Below are 11658 nucleotides of genomic sequence, written 5' to 3'. Positions count from 1 at the left end.
AGAGTGTTAGGTGTGATGTACAGAAGTAAATATTGAAAAAAAAAAGTCGTCAGAAATTTGGAATAACTTCTTTCATTTATTTTATACATATAATAGCACTTTCGTTCGTCTTTCGAACTTGTCAAATATAACTGTGAAAATACAGAGATCTAGCTTATTTATATAAAAACAGGTGTTTTGGTTTTTTTTGTTTATAACAGAACATTGTTTTGTCTTTTTGTTTTTTGGGGGTTAGGCTTTGGAGACAATAGAAGATGTATAAGCAAATGGATAGATAGATAGGCAGATAGAGAGAGAGAGAGATAGACTGATAGTCAGACAGATAGAGAGATGGATGTGGTAAAAGAGAGAATTGGTCTTTTTAAGGAGTGTCAAAAAATGGTTAAAAGCTTGTTTACTACTTACTGGTTTGTTTTGAGACAGATTTTAGGGATGGTAGAAGAAGGAGGAAGAAAAGAAGAATGGAAAAAGAAAGAAAAAATAGAGAATAATGAATAGAAAATATAAAGAAAACAAAAAATGTCTTCCTGTTTTTTCTTTTGCTTTTAGTTCTTTCATTTTATATTCTTTGTCCTTTCTTTTTATAGACTTTGGGTCCCTTTTAGAATATATTCCCGTCATACATTCATTTATTTATTTATTTTTTGTAAGGTCTAGTTCTGCATGAGAGTATATTAGTATAATCTTTGTAAATTTGAAAAATTGAATTAATAAAATCAATTTAGTAAAAATAACTATATATATCATATCAAATATATATACATATATATATACATACAAAACGTATTCCTTGTTTTTCTTTTTCTCTTTCAAACATTTAACATTGGGGAATTTTTTTTTTATGAAGAGTAGTTCCATTGCCTTTCGGTATTGTGGATCGTCCCGTGTACATTTATAAAAGGGAAAGATTTTGAACTTTCCGTCTCCGCATATTTTAGCATGGAAAGCGGACGTTAAACGATGACGGTCTGCTTATATACACACCTGCACATATAAATTTAAATATGTATAAAACTAATCTATGAGAGATGAGGAAAGATATATGTATAGTACATGTGTTTCCTTCATTCACATGGTTGTCAATGTGAAGAGTCATTTTAAAAAGTTTAATGCTGTGAATATCTCACATTAAGCTGGTCACAAGTCCACAAGCTCTCCCAATTAAAATCCTATTAGTAGAGGATGTGTGATCAGAAAGTTGAAGCTCTGAAGCCCATTCGTTGATGAAATTAAAGTGCTGGGAATTATACAAATATTGGTACATCATCTTAGTATTGTATAACAAGCAGCACTTGTTTCAGTTTTTGGTACAACCGATTTTCACTCTAGAGCCTTCTGGTCAAAGTATGCCAATTCTGAACAACCAGAAGCCATCCATCCATTAAACTTTTTAAAATGACTCTTCACATTGACAACCATGTGAATGAAGAAAACACATGTACTATATATGGCATAAGAAATTTTATTCATAATAAAATAAAGTCACTATTGATTATCCCTGTGTGCATCTCAATAAAATTGTAACTCTTCTGGACACTTAGTTAAGGATAGAAAATATCATTTTCAGAGGAACACCCAAAATACGCATTCTCAACCCACATTATGGAAAACTTATGGAAAATCCTTCAGTAATCAGAAAAGACTCTAATTTGCTGTAAACCACCAAAATGAACAATTTTTGATAGATTCATTACATTCATTATCTGTAAGTTCTTCACTCTTGACAATGACACCTATAAAATGATTACAATATATATGATACAAAATTACATTCAACGACAAAGGGACTTCTATGATATGCTGTATTTTGTAATACAGTGTACCATAGAAGTCTCAAGAAGGAACACATGCTAACATCCCTCAAACATACATAGTCGAGAAAGTTCATAATATTAATGGGAATCTGAACGCAATAAGACTGCTATACTAAAAATGATGCTTCTTCTATTATTTACCAATATGCTTTAGATAAACATAATGGTTTTGTTGAAAGATAGCATTTTTATATATCCTTGTAATATAGCACTAAGACATGTAACTGAATCAATAAGCATATGAGAATACAAGTCAGTTTCAATAGTAAGTTGAATGGAGTAACACCAATCAATGTGCCACACATGACATATATCTTTCCTCACCTCTCATAGATTAGTTTTATACATATTTAAATTTATATGTGCAGGTGTGTATATAAGCAGATCGTCATCGTTTAACGTCCGCTTTCCATGCTAAAATATGCGGAGACGGAAAGCTCAAAATCTTTCCCTTTTATAAATGTACACGGGACGATCCACAATACCGAAAGGCAATGGAACTACTCTTCATAAAAAAATTTTCCCCAAAGTTAAATGTTTGAAAGAGAAAAAAGAAAAACAAGGAATACGTTTTGTATGTATATATATGTATATATGTTTGATATGATATATATAGTTATTTTTACTAAATTGATTTTATTAATTCAATTTTTCAAATTTACAAAGATTATACTAATATACTCTCATGCAGAACTACACCTTACAAAAAATAAATAAATAAATGAATGTATGACAGGAATATATTCTAAAAGGGACCCAAAGTCTATAAAAAGAAAGGACAAAGAATATAAAATGAAAGAACTAAAAACAAAAGAAAAAACAGGAAAACATTTTTTGTTTTCTTTATATTTTCTATTCATTATTCTCTATTTTTTCTTTCTTCTTTTCTTCCTCCTTCTTCTACCATCCCTAAAATCTGTCTCAAAACAATACAGTAAATAGTAAACAAGCTTTTAACCTTTTTTTTACACTCCTTAAAAAGATCAATTCAATACAATGGCCCTGCTCTCTCTCTTTTACCACATCCATCTCTCTATCTGTCTGACTCTCAGTCTATCTATCTCTCTCCCTATCTCCCTATATATCTATCTATTTGCTTATACATCTTCCATTGTCTCCAAAGCCTCACCCCCAAAAAACCAAAAGACAAAACAATGTTCTGTTATAAACAAAACCCCCCAATACACCTGTTTTTATATAAATAAGCTAGATCTCTGTATTTTCACAGTTATATTTGACAAGTTCGAAAGACGAACGAAAGCGCTAATATATATATATGTATAAAATAAATGAAAGAAGTTATTCCAAAATTCTGACGACTTTTTTTTCAATATATATATATACATATATATATATATATATATATATATATATATAGTGATGATCATAATAATAATGGCGATGATGATGATGATGATGATGATGCTGAACTTATTGCATATAGTATTCAGGTGGACTCTTTTCAAGAAGGAATAATATAATAATCGCAGAAGTTTGTTGTAGTGCTTAGAGATATTGTGTAATAATTCACTGTATCACAACTCACAGTGATTTTGTCATCGTATATGCTAAACATGAATCGATATAAAGTAACTAGCTTTGGTACTAGGAATTCCACAAATAATTCAATTTAAGATCAATCAGCATACGCATTTGAAGTGGGACATGCCTTATGAGAGACCCGTTAACACCTAAGTGCTGCTAGAGTCGTAGGCGTCTTGTTACCTTACCAATTTAGTTTATTCGTTTGTTTCAACTGCTGTAAATTATGTTATTGGTAATTCATAATTGTAGCAACTGGCATTTTCCTCACTCTTCCTGAAATATAATTGTACCTAAATATAAGGTACTTGAAACCATTACCCTCACTTACATGATTAGTATTTTAAAATTATTTTCGACTTCAAGCAGTAAATATTAGCTAATGTTTCATATGCGAGTGGTGGCTCTGCAGAGAATAGTTTTAAAACATTATAGTTATTAAATATAAATAGAATTTGAATTGCCCCAACATGATATAATAATATTTTATAGCAGGTAAGTTATTGAACTAGTATCTTCACTCGTTTGTTTGTTTGTTGTAAAGTGTAAATCCTATTAGAGTCATATATATTCGTCATTACTAAGAATACATTATATTACCTCGTCAACATATGAGCCGTAACAGTTTTCAGAGAACACATATTTACCAATGTTTTCATTTTGATTCAGATATTACCTGGCGCAGAAATGAAAAGTAATTAGTACTGTATAAGAAATAGGTGTATTCTTGAGATATCTAAATAAGTTTTTTCAGATAATCGGGAAGTAGTGAATACTGAACTCTTCTCTTATTATCATAATAAGTAAATTAAAATCTGTAGTGTAGTGCCAAATTATTGAGGGAGGGTTGGGTTCTGTCATTAAAAACAACGTAACGTTCCGTGGAATAAAGCCAAAATTTATCACTGGTCATTGACAACGGCAAACAGCAAAGAGAATTATATTACCAGAGATTGAGCAGACAAAGAACGTCTCGCCATTACCAAACTATCTTTTCCTTATGTATAACTGCATGAAACATATTTTCATCCAGTGAAATTCTGATATGATTTGAGAGAATTTGTTATGTCTGAGAATTCTTTGGCATTGTGAGTTCACTGGTGACATGAATATTTCAGTTACTTTAAATACACTACATTTAAACTGCTTTATTTTTTGTATTTCATTCTTATGAATTGGTTTCGATTTCATTCCACATCTAGTGCAATAAAATTTAGAAATATATTTCATGAACATTAGATACAGAATTTAAAAGCAGCAAATTTATAATCTGTGAGATAGACAGAAATTAACAGTTTTGGATTATTTGAAGTTGGATTGGGTTCAATATTTGCCGGAAGACTTCATAGAAAAGTGGACACCATGCAACCAACCTACTAAGCAAAGGTGTCCCCGAGAAAACATATTTAGCAAACAACTTCATCGGCCATGGACACCAAAACCTTTATATACTGTGGGAGGTTCCACTGAACTTCAAAAATACCACGCCCAGTATTTGTAATTTGTTTTCCGAAAGCTATAGCTATGTTGCTCGCTTTAGAAACAAAACTCCGGCAAATACTATGGACACCAGACTTACGTCTCCTTGCACCAAGCCAACCAACCTCTGTTTTTAATACAGACAGGTTTATGTAGGATGTTTTTACCACAGCACTTAAAAGAGTTTTACCGTTCTGGACATGGATACATTACAATCTGGCGCTTTTTACATTTATTGAATCTTCTTAAATCGACAAACTGTATAATTTTGGTTGTGGTTTACTTTCTAAAAGTTGTACCTATTTTGAGATATTTTGTGCACTTTATGTTCTAGGTAAAATGCTCTCAGCAGATCACTGGGAACAGCTTGTGTTTTTCAATGTTCACCACAATTATTTTCTACTCTATTTCGAAGATGTAAATTATAGAATTTCGAAGATCGTTAGTTCAAACACTTGCCTCTGATTGCAAAACAAATCATTTATAAGTTATGCCTCATAAAAGTTTTACTAAAATTTCTACTAAAAATGTCAGATAAAATTATTGCAATATTTTAGGCTAATATGTCTCTACATATTTAATTATAATTGCATGCTTATTTGTTGCTATATAATTATCACACTAGAATTTCATAAACATTCTATATAGATTAAACCAGTTATACATATCGTAAATCACTAATCAAGCATGCATGACGATTTTTCGAAACATTCACTTTTCCTTTAATGTGCAAATCTGGAGCTATTTTATATTATATACATATATGATTATGTCTATGGATCCTGGTATAAATGTTACACTGCTAGAATGCATATAGTACCCATAGAAACCTATGAAATATTATGCAAATAATTTGTTTTAGAAATTTCCTTTCCCTTTTTACGTAGTTTCACTTCAAAGATTTCTTCTCTTTGAATATATAAACTGATATTTATCAGAATTCTCCAATGCAAATCAGAAAGCTATTTTATTGCTTAAACCAATGACTATTACCAATTAAATTTGTTTATATTTAACCTAAAGTAAAGATTTTACGTGTCTAATTTAGGTCAATACCGAAAAGAAAACAAATATAACCGTGTAACCAATTTACAGAAAACGATATATTACACAATTTTTTCCAGGAAACATCGTGTCTTTGCAGTCATTAATTTACTTTCATTTTGTCTATCATTACAGTATAATGCTCACGTTAAGAATTCACTGCCGTTTTCTGGACAGGTTGTGTACATTCTCATCCACATTCCCTTTCACTTAGACTAATTCATTGCATTATCTTTATTTATTGAAATGGTATATACCGAGAAAACAAATCTACATTCTGAAAATAGTTTGCACTTTCTCAGGCGCAAAAGACCGTATTACACTTCATGTTATTACTGTTGTTGATAAGTAGATGATATTCTTTGTAAAGCTCTTTATGTCTTCCATTTTTCAGACAGGCGGCTGACCTAAAAGAAATGGCAATCTGAAGTAACGATGGACTTTGAAATATTTCAGGCTGGAAAATACTTTTAACTTTCATTTAACAGCTACATCAGTGTTAACCTGGGTTTAAACAAAGCAATAAAAAATCCTAAAACGAAACCTAATTAGTTTCGAACTTATTCAACCAATATTTTAAATATTTTGACACTCTTCATGACACCATTTATCAACATCCTTTGATCAAATAAAATGAACTCTCGATGATCTTTGCGGGAAATATAATCAATTCAAACATATACAGCTAATGCAGATTTCACGATAAAATGGAAAGCACAAAAATTTCAATTTTTAAAGGGATTTCGTGATGCATTTGAAACATATATTTTTTTCTTTTTTGCAGATGGAAAAATGATATAAAACTGAAATGACATGCTATTGCTGTTTACGAAAGATAATCTGTATTGATTTAAAACATCTGTATTACAATCAGCCACTCGGAAAGAAAAAGAAAAATAGATCAGATTATTTTTTTTATTATTGCCCGAGAAAACGTATACAATTATCTCTTATCTTCATAAACTCAACAGCGTAATAATAGTAGCGAAAAACAAATGAAGTTTGACAGAAATGTGGTGAAAAATCTAAATATTTTAAATTAAAACACATGTACATTTAAGAGACGCAAAATGACAATTGTTATTTACATGTCTAATAGCATTATAGCATTTTGATATCTCATTTTTACTACGTATGTTGTTCCTTCATTAGTTTATATATAGCCATTTTAAGTATAGAACACGCAGGAGAATTTGTTTTTTATGTGCATCAAAAATTTGAATACGGTGTTAACTAAAGTTACGTCCTTCAAAATTTTTTATGATTCATATGAAATTTCTTTACCCATCATACTTTCAGAAACTGCGTTTATTGAGTGCAATATATTTCTAAATTGTAAATTATTATATAATTAGGTTGATTCATTACATAAATATCGCATTAAATATTATTCTCTTTCTTTCTGTTCTAAGGCAAAGTACCTCCAGGGTTATATATTTCATCCTTTCTATTTGGTAATATTTTCCAAGTTCAGAATATGGAAATTGTGGTGCGAAAATGTATGGAGTATTTTGATAGCTTGTTATTTGCAATTTCATATTATGTTTCAACTTGAATCAGTTTTGTTTAAAGCAGATGTTACATTTGAATTTATATCTAAATGTTGAAAAGTATGTGCATCAAATTGTTTTATGTAATATATTTATTTATTATTCAATATGAATGTTTGTGTGGGTAGCAATATAAAATCGTGAAGTTGTTGTATATGGTCTGATCCGATATAAGATAATGCCTAATAAACAGTGTTATAATGCTCAATGAAAAGACGTGTGTAACCTAGTTTCAAATCAATTTTGAATAATTTCTCTGACATAGATTTTCAAATATTTCAAGATAACTTTAACATGCCTGTTTCAAGAAGGGCAGCAACAAAGTAACTAACTAGCTTCATATTTTTATAGTCTTCTGTGTCTTCCATTCCCCCATGGAGTAAAAGTAAATACCAGTTGTATCATTGTAAATGTATATATTCTATTCATTATGATATGTACATGCAGATTCAGTTACAGCATATAAACAAAAAGACATTTTGAAATAGATTTTCTTGTTGCCCTTTCGTTTAGTTCTACTTTAAATCAATATGTAGCATTTATACGATCATTCAGTCAGTTTAGTGGCATCGAACAACGAAATTAAGCAAATTAGGATCAACTTGTATTTTTAGGAATAATTGTGTGATACTTTTAGCCTAAGCATCATTGTGTCGGTCGAGAATGAGGGAAGGACACACGGACTTTGAAGAGGCTTTCAGAATGTTTAAGTGATTATAGTTGCTATTAGTTTGAACTTTTGTTGATTAGTTCGAGCAAGAAAGCCATGAGAATGCCGAACAGCGCTAAGAAACTTCGATTGCATGTCAATTAACATTAAATATATTTACCGAGAATATCTTCAATGCTAAGAACAAAAATAAGAAAATCTGATAGAACAATGAACGATATGTACAATAATATCATGCTACTGTAATAAGCACAGCAGCTATTATATAATTAATAGATATCATGAACAGAAACCATGTAGATGAAGGCTACAGGATATAATATTTTCCAGATTAAGGTTCAGTTAATAAGCAAAATAACTTTTATATGGCGTTCTACAATGTAAATTGTGTTTAAATCGTGTGTTAAATTATACATATAAGATATATTATTCTCATGAAAGTTTCATATGAAAATTGATTAGCGTCAACAAATTATAAGGTTGAGATATTCTTATCTAACCAGAAGAAACATTAAGGCATACAAATTTGAGTATGGTATAAACGCATGTGCAACCATCGCTAGCAAACTTTCATTTTGAATATTTGGAAATTTGTATCAGACTATACAGTTGCAGTTTGAATTTCCCTTCTGTTTATTCTCAATATTTATTTCATATATGCCTATAGTTGCTTTTAGTTTATCATTCAAGCATTAGTGGTATATAAAGCAAAAATACACCGAAAATTCTCCTCCCGATCAACATTTAATTTGTAATAAATGGTTATGACTGAGTGTGTTTCAAATAGCTAATAATGGTCGCTCAACTTTTTTTTTACTTTGAATGAGCACGTGAAGTTAGAAAATCATAGAGAGAAACATGTGTGAGATAATTAACTTCACAGTAAATAGAACCATTGCCTTCTGATTATCAGAATTACCTAAAACAGTACTGGAATGCTCTAAGATGTGTTATTTTTTGTTTATAATAGCCTGATACATGGCAAAATAAATTAATATTTCGGCAGGAAACTTTGTGTAGCTGTATTTCACCAAGGGTTTTGTGGTTTTTATTTTAGTATGTATATTAGGGTAATGACTTTTTAATTTTTTCGGCAATCGAACATGACCAGAGTGACGTGCTATGAGAAATGATGAGAAAGCAGTGACAAGCAGTTCATTTTTTTGTTAAAACTTTCAAAAACCTCCCCACCAACTAATATTTCAATTTTCAAATACGTCACACTTGCATTGGCTTACTCAAACTTACATTACGTTCGGCATTAGCGTTCACACTATTTTATTAGATTTAAAGGAGTTTATGATTGAAGTTACTTCCTGGTCAAGTGCCAATAACGATATATGCAGTAGTAAAAGTTGTTTTACATCTCGAGCAGTATTATGTGTTGTTGAGATGATACACGAATGCATTATACTTTCTATTACGGATAATAAAATATATTGCTTTAATCAGTGAAATAAAACCTCAATCATGTCATTTAAGCAGTCAAGTCAAGCAGTTGCAGCAAACAAGAAAAAGTGGCAAAAATATAACTGACATTGAAAAGTCTGTTAAAAAGCGACGAATAATACTGAATCTGGAACATGAGTTAACTGAACTAATTTGAATCTCCAGAAAATCCAGTATCATTAGCAAAAGTTTAAAAAATCCAGACATGCGAGAAATCATCTCATTGCTGAGGAACTAGACAATCTACGGACAAAAAAATTGATTTTCTGTGTATAACATTAAAGTCTATAGTAAGAAAAATGAATACTCTGTTGACAAGGTACGCTACCCAATTGAAAAATCCGACACCCGGTCAAAAGTTTGAAGGTTTGTTTGACATTACTGATCATCATGGTAGCTGGTTATCTAAAGAAGACAAAGTCTTTTACAGTGCACAGATTGAAAGTGGCGGTATAACTGGCTACTCCACATCTCGGTTAACTATGGTTCATCCTTCAAAACGAACATCATCTCGTCGAGAATATCAGCTTCAACTTCACAGGCGTTTCTCTCATATATTGAAGCAGGTAAAATAACGTGTATAAGAAATTCTCAAATATTACACATTTTTTTCTCTATGCATTGGTGTCTTTAAAATGTACACAACTTCTTCCACACATCATCATCATCATAAACCCCTACTTCTGATTCTGCAGATAAAATCACATTACAAATAGTCGAACAAGTTGGCACCTCAAAACAACATCACTCAACTCAGAAAGCAAGGAACTTGCTGAAAAAAAAGAAATTTAAGCAGTCATAAAGCAGTCAAAGTCTGCAAATAGCTGAGTGAGGAAGGAATACTTCTCCCCACTCCGTCACAGTCAGGAGTGTACGAAGCTGCTATGAGAGAGACCGTAGACATGAAGCAGGAACTAAAAGAAACTTTAAAAAATGACAAATGGGTGCTCCATTTCAATAGAAAGGTTATGAAGTGTAAAGAAAGACAAGTTGAAAGACAAGTTGAAAGACAGAAGAGAATTTGATTAGCCTCTTTAACTCCGAAGAATGGCAGAGCAGATGCCATTTTTCAAGTACAAAAGGAAGTTTCGGATCATTACGAACTGTGGCCAGCAATCAAAGAGGTCATCACAGACACATATAGTGTAAGTACAAGAAAACTTACTGGAGTGGTCATTCAACTTCAGAACGAATTTGTAAAGCGTGGATATCCTGCGCCTCAATACATTGATTTCCAACATTATATGTTAAACCGCCTCCTAAAAAATTCAATGGATGATATACTGAAATGAAAAGCTGCATCATCAAATATATTATACCCGTTCATAGAAGATTTAATAAAAACAATTTGAGGATTTGGTGGCAGAATGGAAACAAAGCGAAGCAAAACTTCAAATGGATGATAATCCAGGTTCGACAGATGACCTTAAGTTTTTATTTGAACTTGGTTATGCTTTCCGATTTTATCAGCAGCAAAGCATTTTCCCAGAAATTAAGTCTAGAAAACCTCCTAGACTTAGGAATGCACGTTGGAATTCACGAGCAATCTTGACCTCCTCACATACATGATTCTACCTGAAAGAAGAGAAAAACTCTGTGTTGTTTTATCTGCGGAAACTGGACGGAAATGTGGTTTTGTTACCAAATGTTTGAAAGTATGGCTTACCAGAAACTTTCAGAAGCAGTTTCTGTATATTCTAAAGCAAGCAAATATTTGAAAATTAAATGGAATCTTGACGAATCAGTAATTCAAGTTGTTCAGCGTCGAAACATATGTGTTGAACGTGCAGTAAAAATAATGGAAGAATTAGATTGCAGTCTTCTGAAAAATTAGATATGCGATTTTTTTTAACCAACAAGAATCTTTGAAAACTGATGCTGTATTAGGCTGCAGTTATTACATTAACAATGCATTACTGTACGTCTTTATTACTCGAACAATATATGCATGTCTGTAGTAAACGTGCTGTCAAATATATTGTCATCGGTGGCGGGGTTGCGTCAAACAAGGAACTGATTATGATTTTTTGTTATTATACCAGAAAGTTCACCTTCTGGTACCTTGGCCTTACTCGACTTAAAAAAAAAAGTTATCACCGTAATGTATATA

This window comes from Octopus bimaculoides, chromosome 4, assembly GCF_001194135.2.
Source record: "Octopus bimaculoides isolate UCB-OBI-ISO-001 chromosome 4, ASM119413v2, whole genome shotgun sequence".
Lineage (NCBI taxonomy): Eukaryota > Metazoa > Mollusca > Cephalopoda > Octopoda > Octopodidae > Octopus > Octopus bimaculoides.
This window is presented reverse-complemented; position numbering follows the sequence as displayed.